Raw genomic sequence first — 15,452 nt, 5'->3', positions numbered from 1 at the left:
AAATGATTTCACCTTTTAGAATATTACTTAAGTAAGAGTCTTAATGTTTACTGTAGCCTGCTTAGGTATCAAAAGTAATTTTATGATATTAGCATAAATGTACTTACAAAAGTAAAAGTACAAGAGGTCTAAATTCTGATCATTAAAAAAAAGTATCTAGTCAGGATTTTGAGAATTGCTAAGCTTATTTTTTCATGCTTTCATAATAGTCTAAAAAGGTTTTGGGTTTTTTTTTTTTTTTACAACTTAAAGGTTTAGAAGAACAAAATCCAGTTTTCCTTCCCTCCCACTTCATTCTTCCATCCATCCATCTTTCTTTTCCTCCCTTCCAAACCTATTTTGTAAGTCAGAGCCCTTAAGTAGCCTAACTAAAATGCTCAGAGGAAATGTAGTGGAGTAAAAGTATACATTTTATTTAGGAAATCTAATGGACTAAAAGTGATATTCTGACGGAAATATAAAAACTCAGTAAAGTAAAGTAAAGTAAAGTACAGATACTCAAAAAAACAAACAAATATAAGTACTTTAACGAAAAATAAACAATCAGTGTTTACAGAAATCAGATATGATTCTTATCCTCAAAGCACCTGCAGACATCCCACAAAACATCTAGAAAGAAAAATAAAGCAGTCTTATTGAAGATAAAAGAGAATAATGTACAACTTAATTGTACATTTATATTCACTGCATTTATGTCTCCATCCTCTCTGTATTTTGAACGAAAATGTATCATGGTTTCTATTCTGACCATTTTGCAGAGACGTACTTATATATTTTATTTTTATTTAACCTTTATATAACAAGATAAAAATCTCTTGAGATTAAAAATCTCTTTTCCAAGAGTGTTATGGCCAAGACAGGTAGCAATAACAGACAGACAACATAGAGAAAAATCAAAATATACAACTCCAAAACAAGCAATATAAAACACAAAATAAAGCTACTACAAGGGAGGACTAAAAAGTAAGTTTATATATGCAATAAAAGAATCACAGAAAAACAATAAAAAATAAAAGATCAGCTAAGATACACCCTGACATTGGCAAATAGAAAATGACATTCAGAAGTCTTGCAACAGTGCTTTAAAACAGTCTAGCGGAACCAATGAGTGCAGCAGATTTCACATATATGGAGCTGCAAACATTCAGGCTCTTTTAACCAACACTGTATGAACTCTAGTTATAGACAATAACAAAAAGTTCTGTAAATGAAGGACATAGCCATTTAAAAAATTTTTTTCCACAAATCCTAGAAAATTCTAAAGAAATGTCCTAAAATCTTAGAAACATGCTAAAATCCTGTAAACATCAGAAAATCCAAAAAATGTCCTAAAATTCTAAAAGTGTCCTAAAATCCTAGAAACGTGTATGGGGCTGTTGGGACTGGCCACTGTCATTTTTTTTTTTTTTTTTAAGTGGCCCCAGAGCAAACAAAAAAGTTTAGTATCCCTGTCCTCCAGCAATGCTAAACCTGCTGTAACCAAACAGTAAAGATGTTCAGAGTGTGTGGGGTTAACCAGGATCTTACTGTGTGGGAAGGACGAGCAGCAGCAGGGTGACTGATGACTGTTGCAGTCTGAGGAGGAGAAGCAGCAGCAGGGTGACCGGCAGTGGCTGCTGTGGTTGAGTTATCTACAGCTCACTGACACAACAGATACTGTGGAGAGAAAGGGAAGGTTAAACAGCCATAATACACACACTTATTATACCATTTCATAAATCAGCACTTGTCTTTAATGACTGATATGGATCTAACTTATCCTTAGTATTTTATCTGTCCCTGGCTATATGCACCTGTCAGACCATGCAGATGACCTGACCGCATGGTATCTGCAGAGGCTTATGAAAGGTGTAGCTGCAGGTGTTTTTTGAGAAATGTCAGGTGACTTGGATTTTTCTGTCATGTGGGTGCTGTTGGCAGAGGTTCTGGTCCTTAGCAGTCTGCCAGAGCCTGAAAGTAGAGGAAGCTGCAGGTTGCTGGCGAAGGCTGTAGCTGGAAGTTTCACTGTCTGTTAGGATCTGCAGGTGGAGGTGATGGTTCAGATTGCTGGAGTTGCAGGAAGGAGGTGGAAGCAGCTGTAGGTGGTAAAAGCGGTGTATACGTATCTGCAGGAAAATGCATTCAGAGGCGTCAGTGGATGTTTCCATCAGAAGCTTTAGGTGAAGGTTTTTGCTTCAGAAGGCTGGTGGCTGGAGGAGGAGATCTGGGAAAGAATGCAGGTGGATCAGGTTGTTGAAAGAGGTATGAAGTGGAAGTCCAAACTGTGGCTGTCTGCCAGAATCTGCAGGTGGAGGCAGGCTGCTGGAGGCTGTAAGCCGATCAGAGCTGTATGCAGTGGCTGTGTGAGTATGTGGATGTGAAACAAAAGAGCAGACAAAGAGCAAATGATGTTGGCTGGCAGGCCAGGTGAAGATATTTAGATTATTTACACTCCTGAGTTGAGCCTGTTGAGGGGTGCTATATCACTGACAAGCGCTTAGCTTCACCCTCTGATCTCCTTGAAGAAGAAGAGCATAGATAACCAGAAAACATGCACAAGCAGGGCTGTCAGACTTTCCCCATAAGACAGGAGTGCGTGTGTGGTACTCAACAAAATGAGCCGGCACACCTCAACCCAAACGCTGCTCAGGTGCCAATATAGTCTGCCCCTGTTGGCTAATATCCCCCATAAGAATGAATGTCATTGTGTGTACAGTTTCTGTCTACTTCTGCTTGCATGTACACACGCTAATCACTGGCAGGAGCCTGCGCACACCACTGCTCACACCACTGTTCACACCACTGCTCACACCACTGCTCACACCACTGTTCACACCACTGCAATCAGCTTTGTTGAATCACATGACCATACACTTCTTTATTTTAAAATTCCATCTAAAAACTCCATGAAAATTCAGAAGTCTTAAGTACAACAATAACAGCTCCTTCTTAGAGCATCTTGAAGCTTTGTGAGATTTAGGATGACTCTTGAAATAAGACATGCAGCATGTTTTTTATGGAATAAAAAAAACTTAATTGAACTGCTGCATGTTGTGAGTGCTTATCCAGCCGATTTATATTTGTATTCATTTAGCAGAGTCACTTTTGTCCAAAGCCTTAAGACTTAGTCAGTTTGGACCACAAGAGGGCATCATGTGCCTCATAGGAGACAGTGACTCTATCAGTGTCTGTGCATTCCAAGATTGTATAAATGTTTTAATGTTTAAGTGTGTGTGTGTCTGTGTTTTCCATGTATTGTATTTTCACCATGACGGGTGCTCATTTTCACTCTTACAGACATATTTGCAAATAAAAACATACTATTGAACAGGGAACAAATAAAATATGTATATTTATGTCAGCTGACTTAGCTGTTTGTGTATTAACATGACTGAAAGAGATGGTTGGACTGGCTGGTAGTTTCCTATAGAAGTGATCAAATAAACATCTAAGACAGCTTCAGTAACAAGCAGCAGAGGATTGTGGTTGTACCAATCAAGCAGGAATAATTGTCACTGTATTAATTTGAAGCTGTTGATGATTATTGTACATAGCAGAAATGCTATGTTTACTTTTCATTCTTACACCAGTAAATATATTTAAAAAAAAAAACATTTCCGTGATGTGAAGCAACACGTCATCATTGAATAAATGACCATATTTGATAAAAGGCATTAACCAGTTCTTGTAGTTAGCCCTTGCATGGATGAGGCAGTAGGACAAGAGCTATCAATTCCCTGTTTTGTCAGATAACATCAGTGTTATGATTGGATCCATGTGTGACAGAGAGGTTTCCAAGTGAGAGGTGGTGAGTCATTTTCTGTCAGCATCAATAAACAGACAGGCACATTTGCTTCTCATCTCTTGTCATTAGAAAGCATATCTCAAATTAGAAAATCCACACCCTTTTCACGTCATATATTTAGAAATATGGTGTACTTTAAATCAGTCAAACACATCTGACTAAATCCAGAGTGATCATCTGTTAATGTTTTTTTTTTTCTTTCAGAAATGTTCTTTTTGCAGAAATAGCACATTGGGTTACAGACATAAAAGCACTAAAATCCAGCCTTCTTTCCGTTTGCCATCAACCACTGTGTAGTCTACACACTTGAGAGGAAGTGACAGCACCGGGGCCCCTCAGGGTACGATTCTGGTGACCAGGCTGTGTGCCTGTCACAGTGTGACATTTACCAGCAGCATCTGTACTCCCAGAAGAAATCAAATGTGATTGTGTAGCATTTGGGACGAGCCAGGGATCTAGAAACAAGTGTACAGTAATCGCTAATTTTGGAAATGTAGGGCGATTGTTTGTTTTTTAATGGAAGTTGTGGCTAAATGTAAAAGGAAGCTCAGTGTGCACCCCTCACCTCAGTGTAATGTGGCGCTTTGAGTCACTTCAGATGTTGAAGCGACTGATATTGTAAAGACAATAGTAACACCTGCAGCTGTCACACAAAGCTCTACTTTACAGCTTCAGCCCGCCAGCAAGTCCCAATTCTCAGATTACATCCCCTCTCAGTCTTTTGTACCCTTCACCACAGAGCGGGCAGAGGCACACACCTGGCTGTTCAAATCTTATTTTTGCTGGTGCATCTCCAGTTGCTGGGCCATGGCCAGCTGTGTGTACACACATTTCATAGTGTGAACATGCAGATGATTCAAAATAAAATCTTGTCACGTGCGAATTTTGTCTGGACTGACAGCCAGACTCTCAAATACTGCTGATAACATGTCAGTGCAGAAGCACAAAAGAATGGATGTTAAAATGTGAAATGTCTTGAATAGCAAACTGTTGGAGGCTGCAATAACTGCAGAAAACATCACAACAGAGGTCACAGCTTCCACTGTGACTCTCCTGGCATGATGATGTAATAAGTGTAGCCCAAAGGGAAATGTGCCTTCTCCCTGACGCGAACCTGTATGGGTCAAATGCATGTTATCTGTCAATAGGAGTAGTATACATTGTCGGCTCTCTCCCACTTTTTCTCTCTGGCATACTTCTTGTTCTCTTTTTACAACTTAGTAACTAAACTACAGAAGGCTACAGTAACATGTGATCAAATATGTGTGCAAATGATCCCAGGCTTATATGTTGCTGCTCCTCAGCATTTGCTATAATATATTTGTATTTCTGTCACCTCTTTACATATGCCACTGGAAACATCCTTGTTGATTTTTCTCTCTGCTTTAAGGATTGTGTAAACAACCAGAGGCTCTAAGAATAGTGGTTGACATATTTTGCTCAAATGATTAACATTTTATAAGACAAATTTGTGATTATGGGCTATATAAACAAAACTAACTTGAATAGTTTGCCTTTGTTATTTAGCAGTTTGTAAATCTTGTCTTGATTATTTATCAGAGTTGGGGGGTTGCTGGGGTGTGACTTCTTTATTTCTTTTAATGTCATGAACCTCCCCAGAGCTACAAATACTTTCTTGAGCCTCCCTGTTTGACTGGTGGAAATGTGTAACTCTCCCTTCACCATAAACAACCATATTTTAAAGTTTCTGGTGATGATAAACTGTGATTTTGGGTTGTTGTTTTTTCAAAGAAGACATGACTTTAAAACCCAGTTGTTGGTTTTGGGTAGGGATGCATGATTATAACTGCACATCAGCCATGTTGGCAGATATTGACTTTAAAATAAAATATCGGAATTGGCCAACATGCTGATTTCTGCCAATATGACAAACTGATATTTTAAAAGAAGTTGTCCATTTTATCAATGCTAATCCCTTATGGTCTTGAATCCTGCTCATTTCTGAGTTTGCACATTTTTACTAACTTCCTTTAGTTGTTTTGGTTTCCACAATCTAATACATACAAGTCATCTGAACAAAGACTCAAAATCATTGACCGATGTGAACGTGTTTGTCAGTTGTGTAACCAGTGGTGATGGCTCTAGCTCCCGTGACCATGAATAGAAACGAGTAGGTAAGAACAATTAATTACTGATTGAACTTTTGTCGTCACATTTTCATACATTGATCAGTCAATTCCTAAGCATTGATTGGTTGAATGTGGACATGTATGGCGCAGAAAGATGATCTGCTTATCACTTAAAAGCTCTCTAATCAACACTGTTTACCTTTGAAAAGAAAAAGACACATTTTGTTGCCCATATTGTCTGGAATAGGACTAGTCTGGACGCCAAGGTGGTCCTGTCAATAACCCTGTTGTATTTTGTTGTTCTCTGTCTTTTTTTTGTGTGTGTGTGTGTCATTGTCCCCCCCCCACACACACACACACAAAAGAATTGACATCTGTCTGAAAGTGGATGTCATGATAGCTCAGGCCTTTTTCCGTTGATTGAACACGTAGCTATAGCATTCTCGTTGGCGCATCTCATCCCACAGGAGTATTGGTTTTGTGAATGAAGTGGCCAAACTCCCAGATGGCAGTATTGATATGTCCATGGGGGACAGGGCAGCATTTACGAGCCATCCTGCCCCTGCATCCTCTGTCGTCCATTAAGCCTCTCTCCTCCTAACGCATGAGTAATGGCCTATCTGTACACCATAATCAGACAGACACACACATACACACTGACTGCAAAAAGCCATCAAAATAAGATACACAAAAAAGCGCACACACGGCGAGCAGCCACATTGACACAGCTGCAGTCATTATTCACAGGAGGAGGTCTTGGGTGGGAGGTAGGGGATGAAAAATGGCAAGCGGAACTACTACATCTCCTCTGAGGTGGCTGCGTCAGAAGGCCCTGCGTGCGTAACAAATTCAGCGAAGCCATCGATCCAACTTATGGCAGGCTGAATTCTCTGCTCACGCTTTACGCGATTTGAGTGCAATTTACTTTCATCTGCACCAATAAGCAATTTCAATCATGACATCTTGTTTGTTTGTTTTTACTGTTTGGTGTCCTCTGCAGTTCCTATCATTCTGATCCTTCCCCCCCCTTCTTCTTTCCTACAATTTCAGCATCAACATTTTGGACAACAAAACAGGGTTTATACACATTCTGACATATAAAGATTTTCTGTCAAGGGCATACTTTTATCACTTTTATTATTAATGGAATCAGTGAAAGTGATAAGTGAAAATAGACTTTTTTAAACTTTCACTATTATTATGATGTATATTGATTTCACAGTGTAATGGCTATAGAATAATAGCACTGGATGGGTTCCCTATAAGCCTTGCATTCACTATTGCACAACCAAAGCAAGTAGAAGACAGCATTTTTTCCCCTGGTAGCTATTGGTAACTATACCCAGATACCAAAGTATAAATGTGGCTTTGATGAAAGTGATCTGGTTGTCTTTGCAACAGTGGTGCCAACATGGGTTGTTGGTTCCTAATCTCTTATACAATCAACAGGAGCGTTTCCTTATAAAATAGCACCTTACCAGTGGCAGGAGATCAACACAAAAAATGGTATATGACTATTAACAGCCGTATTAGTCAATGTGTAATGGTTGTGATTAGGCAATAAAACTACCTAGTCTGTCACAGTTCAAAGACTCAGAAGGCAGATGAACAAAGAAAGCAGTCTTTGCTGAGCAAACATTATAGGATACATAATGAGCCATGCAATCAACAAAATGACAATGGGTAGGACTGAGGCAGAATTCAAAAATGCAGGCAGGGTTAAAAACTAGATCAAAATGTTCAAGGCAGATATAAAATGCTGGAAAGCTATGGCACAGGGCACAAAGACAGCTAGTGTAAGTGGACCGATAGGAAGGTAATGGGGGAATGAGGAACAGGTGAGTAATGGTTAGTAGGTGGAGTGAATCTACTGATGAGGGCAGGCAGTGGGAGTGGCAGGGTCATGACATAGTAAGGTTTAGAAAAATATTGTGTTTTGGGTCAAAATAAGTTAAATATGTTACATGTTATAACATTACCAAAGTTCCTTGGATAGCGCTTGGAATAACTCAGGTAGACATTTGGTTTTACTTCGGACACGAACAGTGGTCTCAAGGGTCAAAGTCCTACGTTTCTTCCACCTTCTCCCTTTGCTGACTCACTCTTTATACTACACCTGACTTCCCCTTTTGCTCCTGTCATCATTACACAACAAGTCACTGCCTGACAATAAAGGTAAATATGGGTTGTCATAAGCTTCTTGTACAAAAGGACTGGGAATGCTTTTTATAATTATTATGAGCAGTTGTCAGTTTTAAAACATATGTAAGTGCTTTAAACAAGCAGATATGCAGTTGTATGACAGAACAAGCAGCAGCAACACTACAGGTGGGGTTTGGCTGTGTCTCCAGCAGCTTGATTTTCGTCATGAGCTGCAGCAGCTTGGCCCTCCAGGCTGCAGGATGACAGGGGCCCATTAAGCAAAGGTAAATCCAATTTAGAGTCTCTTCAGCCACAGAGCTGTGTGCCACTGCTGGAGGGGGAATGGCCGATGTTACAACATCATTATGTGCTTCTGTGACCCCAGGACACGGCAAATGGTTGGATAAGACTTTAACATGATGCTCAGACTACTTATATACGAGCAGGTTTCTGTCTTTGGACTCTCAGGCAGGTCAAAGATGAGAAGTGCTGAGTCGTGCAGGGTGCTTCACTGGATGCATGGTAGCTTTCCGGAATTGCAAACCAAGTCTGTGTAATAAATTGTGTGCGCACAGTCTGTATGTGTATGGGGGTGGTATGTTTTCTCAAAGCAAAAATATGAAAAGTTTCATATCTGAATAGATCTTGACATCAAATCTTTCTTTCTTTTTTTTTTTTTGCTATCATTGCTTGTAGCCCGCAAGCCAGAAATAAACTGCTTATGCTATTTGTGACCAGTTAGTTCTGAGATCACTTATAGTGATTGATGGAAATTATTGTTGACTGACTTATAACCCTTGATGTAAATTTTTTTTTCCCTGCTGGGCATATCCGATATGACACACACAGTAGATATGTGGATGCATCCGGAACACGATCAGACTTATCAGATATGACATTTGGAAAAGCACAAGCTGCTCAAGAAACAAAGAGCAAGAGACAACACGTGTAGCCTGAAGCACTTCATATATACTGTAGTGTAACATCAATGAATTGCCTAGAAAGTTTAAGCCGCTGCTTCCCTTTAACTGGTGGAAAATTTTTAATTGATTCTTCCTTTTAAATTTCATATCTCAGCTGTCCTTTTCTAAACATCCTTCTTTAGTACCATAACCCAATGTTCCTTTTCTAAATGGGAAGCATGACATGAATGATTTGTTTTCTCAAAAGGAAAAGATGATTAGTTTAATCGTAGTCCTTGATTTAGAAATCTTTTTTCAGTCATAATGGGATCACGTTAAATTACATTTTTAATTTGTGTGAATGTTTGCACCTCTGTGCATGAAGATACACACACACCCAAGCCCAAGTGATTTAAAACCAGGCTGAATTAAAGTATGAAGGGGAAGACTATTTTGGGTCACAATGTTGACAGTTTGAGCCGGGATGGGGTCGCAGCAGCCTGCTGGTAATGTTGGCAATGTGCTGCCATCATGTCACAGCCACTGTTACCCTCTGCCGTGGCAGTAGCGTGATGACGGCAGTCATCACAGACCATTGAGCATCAGTCCCTCACCAATCGCCCACCCAGGAACACTTTATGCCACCATTGTCAAATTACACATGTAGACAGAGGCACCGGAGGTGCACTCTGCATGATTAGTCATTCCGCTCGGCAGCTGTATTTTGACACTTGCAAAAACAATCACAGTTATCGTCAGTCACAGATGCTCTGTCAAAAGGAGAGAGAGAGTATATGGAATAAAAATACTTAAAACAATAAAGTTATACTGAGCACTTTGAGATTCAAATTCTCACTGAATACAATTTTAGGACTTTTTATTCTTGTAATTATACAGGTGTCTTCTCATACAAAATGGTCTGACTTTGGTTTTAGAGTCACTATTGATCACATTTTGCTCTTTCAGTGCTAAATATTGCTGATATATTGGCTGTCACAGCTGTCAATCGAGGCAGAAAAGCCCCCTTTTGTGTAATTCAATGATTCATTAAAACTGAAATTATCACAAAAACAAACACTTGAACAAACATCAGGGTGCTGAACTACCTTCAGTGACAGAAACTATCTTTGGGGAAAATGTATTTGGCATGTGCTTTGAGTTTTTAGTTTGGCCTATGTTCATTCATTAACATGGAGGGGCGAGCTTTAAGACCTATACTGCAGTCACACACCAGGCGACGATCGAGACTGAAAAGTTGCACTTTGGGGGAGCTGTCATGTTATCCACCTTTATATACAGTCTATGGGTGCAGCAGAGTTTAAAATTAAATCATGATTTCATCAGATTTAAAGGTTCATCCTTGTTGGTGCAATCTGACCTATGTGTATTACTCTCCTTCAATAACAAGCACGTATTTGGCCACTGAAATTTGTATAAACATAGACGGCCATCCTATCTGAATATGTGTGGAGTCCACAGCATAAAGGAGGCATATTACGCTATCAGACGTTCTACACCGTCTCCAGCGAGTGGCGTAGGAGCGACAGTGACCCTGGGTAGAGGGTTAAAATATCGTAACTTTTTTTCTATCTCACACAGACTCCACCGTCTACTGAACCCCATATGAAGTGAGGGTGAAGCAACGGCCTATCACAACATAACATAAACCTAGTCACACTGATCCTGAACGGCTTACTGATCAGTAACTCCTTAGGGGCCATGTCCACCAACATGTTTTACCTGGTGCTCCTTAGGAAACGCCCAGTTTTTCATCTGTGACGCATTGGCTGTGTCCGTTTCTATGATATGGAATATCCGCAGAAATAAACATGACGGTACAATGGTAGAGCACCTGCTCTGGCTGAGGGAAAGGCTGAAGGCAAGCAAAGCAGAGAGGACGGACCCGCCAGTCTGTGTGGGTTCATGAGAGGAAACATTATATATAGTACAGTATATTACCATATTTCCTCTCCATTGTTGTTGTTATTCAGGCTGTTTGTCCCTCCTCCACTGAGCTTGAACTGAAAAAACGGCCAACCGCAAAAAGCCACGCCTAGCGCCTTGTCACGATGCTGGCATTTGTAGCACGGTGTAAATACGTGGTGTTCCCATTGCAAAGCATTAAATAAAAAAAAACACACACACGCAAAAAAAAAAAAATGCTCCTCTTAAACACTGAAGGCTCGGCACATATTCTGATAGGAAAGTCTTCGGCAGACTACACTTATACAAACATCAGTGGGTACCTTTTGGGGTGTTTGACCACATGCAGTGCTGTGGAGCAATTTCTGCCCAGTTTGTTATGTGCCTATAGACCCTTGTGCATGAGGGATATGCAATACAATTGCGTCACACTATTTCACTGAACATCAGCTGACTGCAATGCACTAATTAATACAGCAAAGTGTCATGAGAGAAGACTGCTCGCATGCAGATGTAAATGACACAGATGTTAATGTTAAAAACAGTTTTTGCAATGTTTTATGAGAACGGAAATGAGCTGAACATGTTTGTTAGGCCTCAAGGTTACACATGAAGTGTTGGTTTCTTTTTTGTTTTAATCTGAGTAAGCTTAAATCAAACTGTAGATACACATATTTTCAAAAGGGGGCAAATGTTTGTTTGCTAACTGCGATACAAATCTAAGAGCGCAGCTCAATTTGATTCTAATAACAAGAAACAATCAATCACACTTAATCAGACATCATATGGATGGGTTAAAGTTTCTTTTTCTATCGTATTTCATTCATGCATATGAAACAAACACACTCACGCACAAGTTCATGAGAGTAGACAAGTCTACTAGACTAAAAACTGATATGCTCATTTTGAGGCTGTTTATCCAACATTATTGCGATTAATAAGACATTTATATTCTGTTTCCTCTTCTCTTCATCAACTGGATGAGTCTATTGACCCCCTACAAAGGTGACCAGCATTGTTCAGCAGCGGGAGAGAGAAAGAAATGTGGAGGATGATGAATAATAGCCCAGCTGGTCGCGTTGCCTGCAATTAGCCTTTCTGAAGTCCCACAATTATGCAGGGAAAAGCTGACACTCACAGAGGCACAATGCTGCCTCTGAATCAATACATAATTGTTATAATTATCACCCTGGTGTCATTTGTGGACACGTCCAACACTTGCAGAAAAGAAGATGGAATTGGATAAACACAGAGGGATGAATGGCACAGAGATATCGCCTCTTCAAGTGCAACATTTTTAACAAAAGGTGGCCTCGATACCTTGAATAAGCAATGACAGGGGTTGATTTAGTAGTGATGATGAGTCAGCCTGACTACGGCCAGGGCGGACTTTGCAACCTCTGTATTCGAGCTACTGTACACCGCACCAGGAGTCTAGTAGCAGAAGGTGCATGTCACAATCAGCTACCTTAAAATCAGACCATTTATGAAGGTCATTTACATCTAGAAAACATTTTCTGTATGCCCCCTACAAAATTAATTTCTTTATCTTTTACTTAATAATACAAAGTTAATAAACCTCTGTTTAGAGTTCAAAAACTCAGAAAATGACACACCAACTGAGCTAACTCAATGCTGGAGAAGGAGCCACATCTTGTAAATATTCCACTGTTGTTTAGTCAAAACTGAAATACATTTTAGAAAACTTTCTTAGACATACCTGCAGGTTTTCATCATTTTCAATATAATTAAACTTGAATGGAAAATAGGACAAATTTCATCTAGTATTCAGCATGCCAAATTTTTGATGTTGACCAATAGGAGCAGAGAGAGAGGAATGCAAACATGGCGACAAGTGAAAGAGGAATTACATTGTTGGTGCTGCTAAGGGGAACTGTGAAACAGAAGAAAGATCAGGCATTTTCTTTCTCTTTTTAGCCTTTTCCAAACTCAAGACAGCCGGTATCGAACTTTCTAGCTCCCGGAAGTCTGTCCCTGGAATCCTCTTCCCAATTACATAACAATGGTCGTGAAAGAAGCTATGATTGGTCAGGAACCAATGTGTAGGTTTACCGGGGAAGAGACGAGGAGAGGTGGTCAAAGGTGAGCCGAGTGGAAACCAGGAAAACGGTGAGCGTGAGTGCTGGACCGTCAGGCATGGAAGCGAAGACAATCTGGCAAAGAGTGAGTGGAGTGAGGATGCTCAAATACTGGCTTGATTGGAGATAAGGAGCCGCTGGGAGCACCAGGTGGAGGTGATGAGGCAGATGAAGGGGAGTGGCCAGGTGGAGAGAGGTGGAGGTTGAGTAAGTGTAAAAAATCTCACAGCAGCATGCAAGACGCAGAGCAGACTGTGACAAGTTTAGGTTTGTTATGCTAAAAAAAATCCAGTAAGTACAAAACAAGACAAAGTTAGTAACAAGACAAATCACACCAGACATGAGGGCTCTGTGTGGTGGGGTGGGATTTTCATAGGTAGGCAGATCTTTTCAAGGAGTTGTAGTTTCAGAGGTCTTAATGGAAACATTCATGTAGCTTTATACAAAAAATAAATGTCTAATACGGGTCAAATAATATTTTAAATACATGTTCTTCCAAACAGTTGATTTGGCCTTTCATAGTAAAGGTAGTGAAGCGAAGATAATGAAACTACTGACTATTTCCTAAGAGGTAAAAAATCTTCTAACATTCATTGTTATTAAATAATCTATTTAGTGTTATCTAGCATATATATGATGAACACATTTTGGAAGTTTAATTTACTGTATAAAAACATGTTTTACAGTTGAGCTGGCCTTTTATGGATAAAGTAGTGATGCTAAGATAATTTCTTTTAAATTTTTCAATAAATAAAAAAGGATGAATATTCACTGTTGTGTATATATAGTATATATATCGTATCATATATTTGTTGTTATTCCATTATATATTTTGTGAAAGAACTTATATCAGAGTGATTTATTCACCATTTCTGAAATGTTTGTGAAGTACTGTATTGGTAAATAGGTATAGAATTAATTTTAGCGCTAGTAAAACTGCTAATTCCATGGTCACAAACTGATAGATGGTATACCAACATACTTAGCATTATAACAGTAAATTATTTCAAATGTTCTATTTGTTCCTCTCTGTTTCACTATTACCATATTATATTGACCATCTCAACCATTTGGTAGTGGCCTATATTAAAAACAAAAGAAAAAAAGGAGGGGGGTGTTGATAAACTAAATATTGTTGTTTGTAATTATAGCCCAGAGGACATAAAAAATACAAAGAATTTTTTCATTGTTTTTTTTCTTAGTGAGGACTTTTTTTTTATTCTGTGACAACGTATTAACATTATGTGAGATTTATTCATTAAGTTGCATGCATTTTTTAACTTTTCATTTAGAAAACAAAAAGGTTCATATCATTTTTGCTATTTGGAATGCAAAACTTTGAAACTCAATATATCTATCAATATGCAGCTTGGCATGTGTCTCACCTGACATGTCATCTGTCTTCCACACACTGATGACAAAATGAGCTTATACATTATGTCAGTTTAGACACGATGACATGATATGAATGACCAGAACCAAGACCAGAACCTCACGCCACAAGAACAGTTTCTTCCCGTCTGCCACAGGCCTCATAAACAAGGCCCAGGTCCCCCACTGACGCACTCTCCTCATAGACTGTACGTTACATTACCGTGTTCATTAATGCACATCCCCGGCACTGCTGCTCGTCATGCGGCACATCCACACCATAAAGTTGCACTCAAACCTCTATATAAATGTGAATTTCAATGTAAATATCAATACTAGACTTGTACCTTTTATATTGTTATATTTTATATTTTATATTTGTATCTTCTATTTTATCTGTTTTCTTTTTTTTCCCTATATTTATGTTGCACCAAACCACCAGAACAAATTCCTTGTATTGTGTTAACTATACCTGGCAATAAATCTTTTCTGATTCTGATTCTGATTCTGATGACACTGACATTTGCACAGCACCAGATTACACCTCTGCTCTTTATCATTAAAAGCTTGAAATTAATACATACTGTATGCCTGAGCCAGGCTTTCAGATAGCAAAAAAGTAAAGGGAAGATCATAAAAGTTTTCTCTCTGAGTGATTTCCACTAACCAGTAAAAGGCTATGGTTTTAAAAAACTGGGCTGACACAGGAAAGCAGACATTTGGAGTGAGGAGGAGGAGGAGTGATATCAGTTGGTCTTGATTCAGCCTGTAGCTGTCCTTCCTCAGACACACTAAATCTGGTTGAAGCTGAATAAACCTGTGCTGCTGTACCATCATTTAGTCTCTTGTGGTTTGGAATACAATTATTTTTTTATGTCTTATTTCTTTTTCCCCTAGAGATACTCAAATTTGAAACAAGCTCATGTTATTTTTTAGTAACAGATGTATTTTTAAATGGCTAATGTTTCTGGCTGTTTTACATCTCAATAAATTGTGAATTATTGTGGAAGTATCTAAATTTTCTTATCATTCACATCAACCAGAGAAATGATTTCTGATTGCATTAAAATAACAAACTGCTCAAAAGACATGGATGGAAGAAACTACAAAACTGATAATTGTTCCTGTCTCTGAATAAATG

The 15,452-nt window shown here is 39.0% G+C and overlaps 1 long non-coding RNA gene across 1 annotated transcript in view; it reads right to left on the bottom strand.

The window, feature by feature from the left end:
• Window positions 1–982: 982 nt before the first annotated feature.
• The window catches only part of LOC148189162 (uncharacterized), a 120,564-nt gene continuing 106,094 nt past the window's right edge, over window positions 983–15,452 (bottom strand). Inside the window, exon 6 of the long non-coding RNA XR_015776883.1 lies at window positions 983–1,656. This is a non-coding gene — a long non-coding RNA (uncharacterized LOC148189162). The remainder of the gene's footprint in view (window positions 1,657–15,452) is intronic.

This window comes from Plectropomus leopardus, chromosome 7, assembly GCF_026936395.1.
Source record: "Plectropomus leopardus strain MGB_pleo_1.0 chromosome 7, ASM2693639v1, whole genome shotgun sequence".
In the NCBI taxonomy this organism is placed as follows: Eukaryota; Metazoa; Chordata; class Actinopteri; order Perciformes; family Serranidae; genus Plectropomus; species Plectropomus leopardus.
The sequence above is the reverse complement of the archived record's forward strand: the minus strand, read 5'-3'. Positions and strand labels throughout refer to the sequence as shown.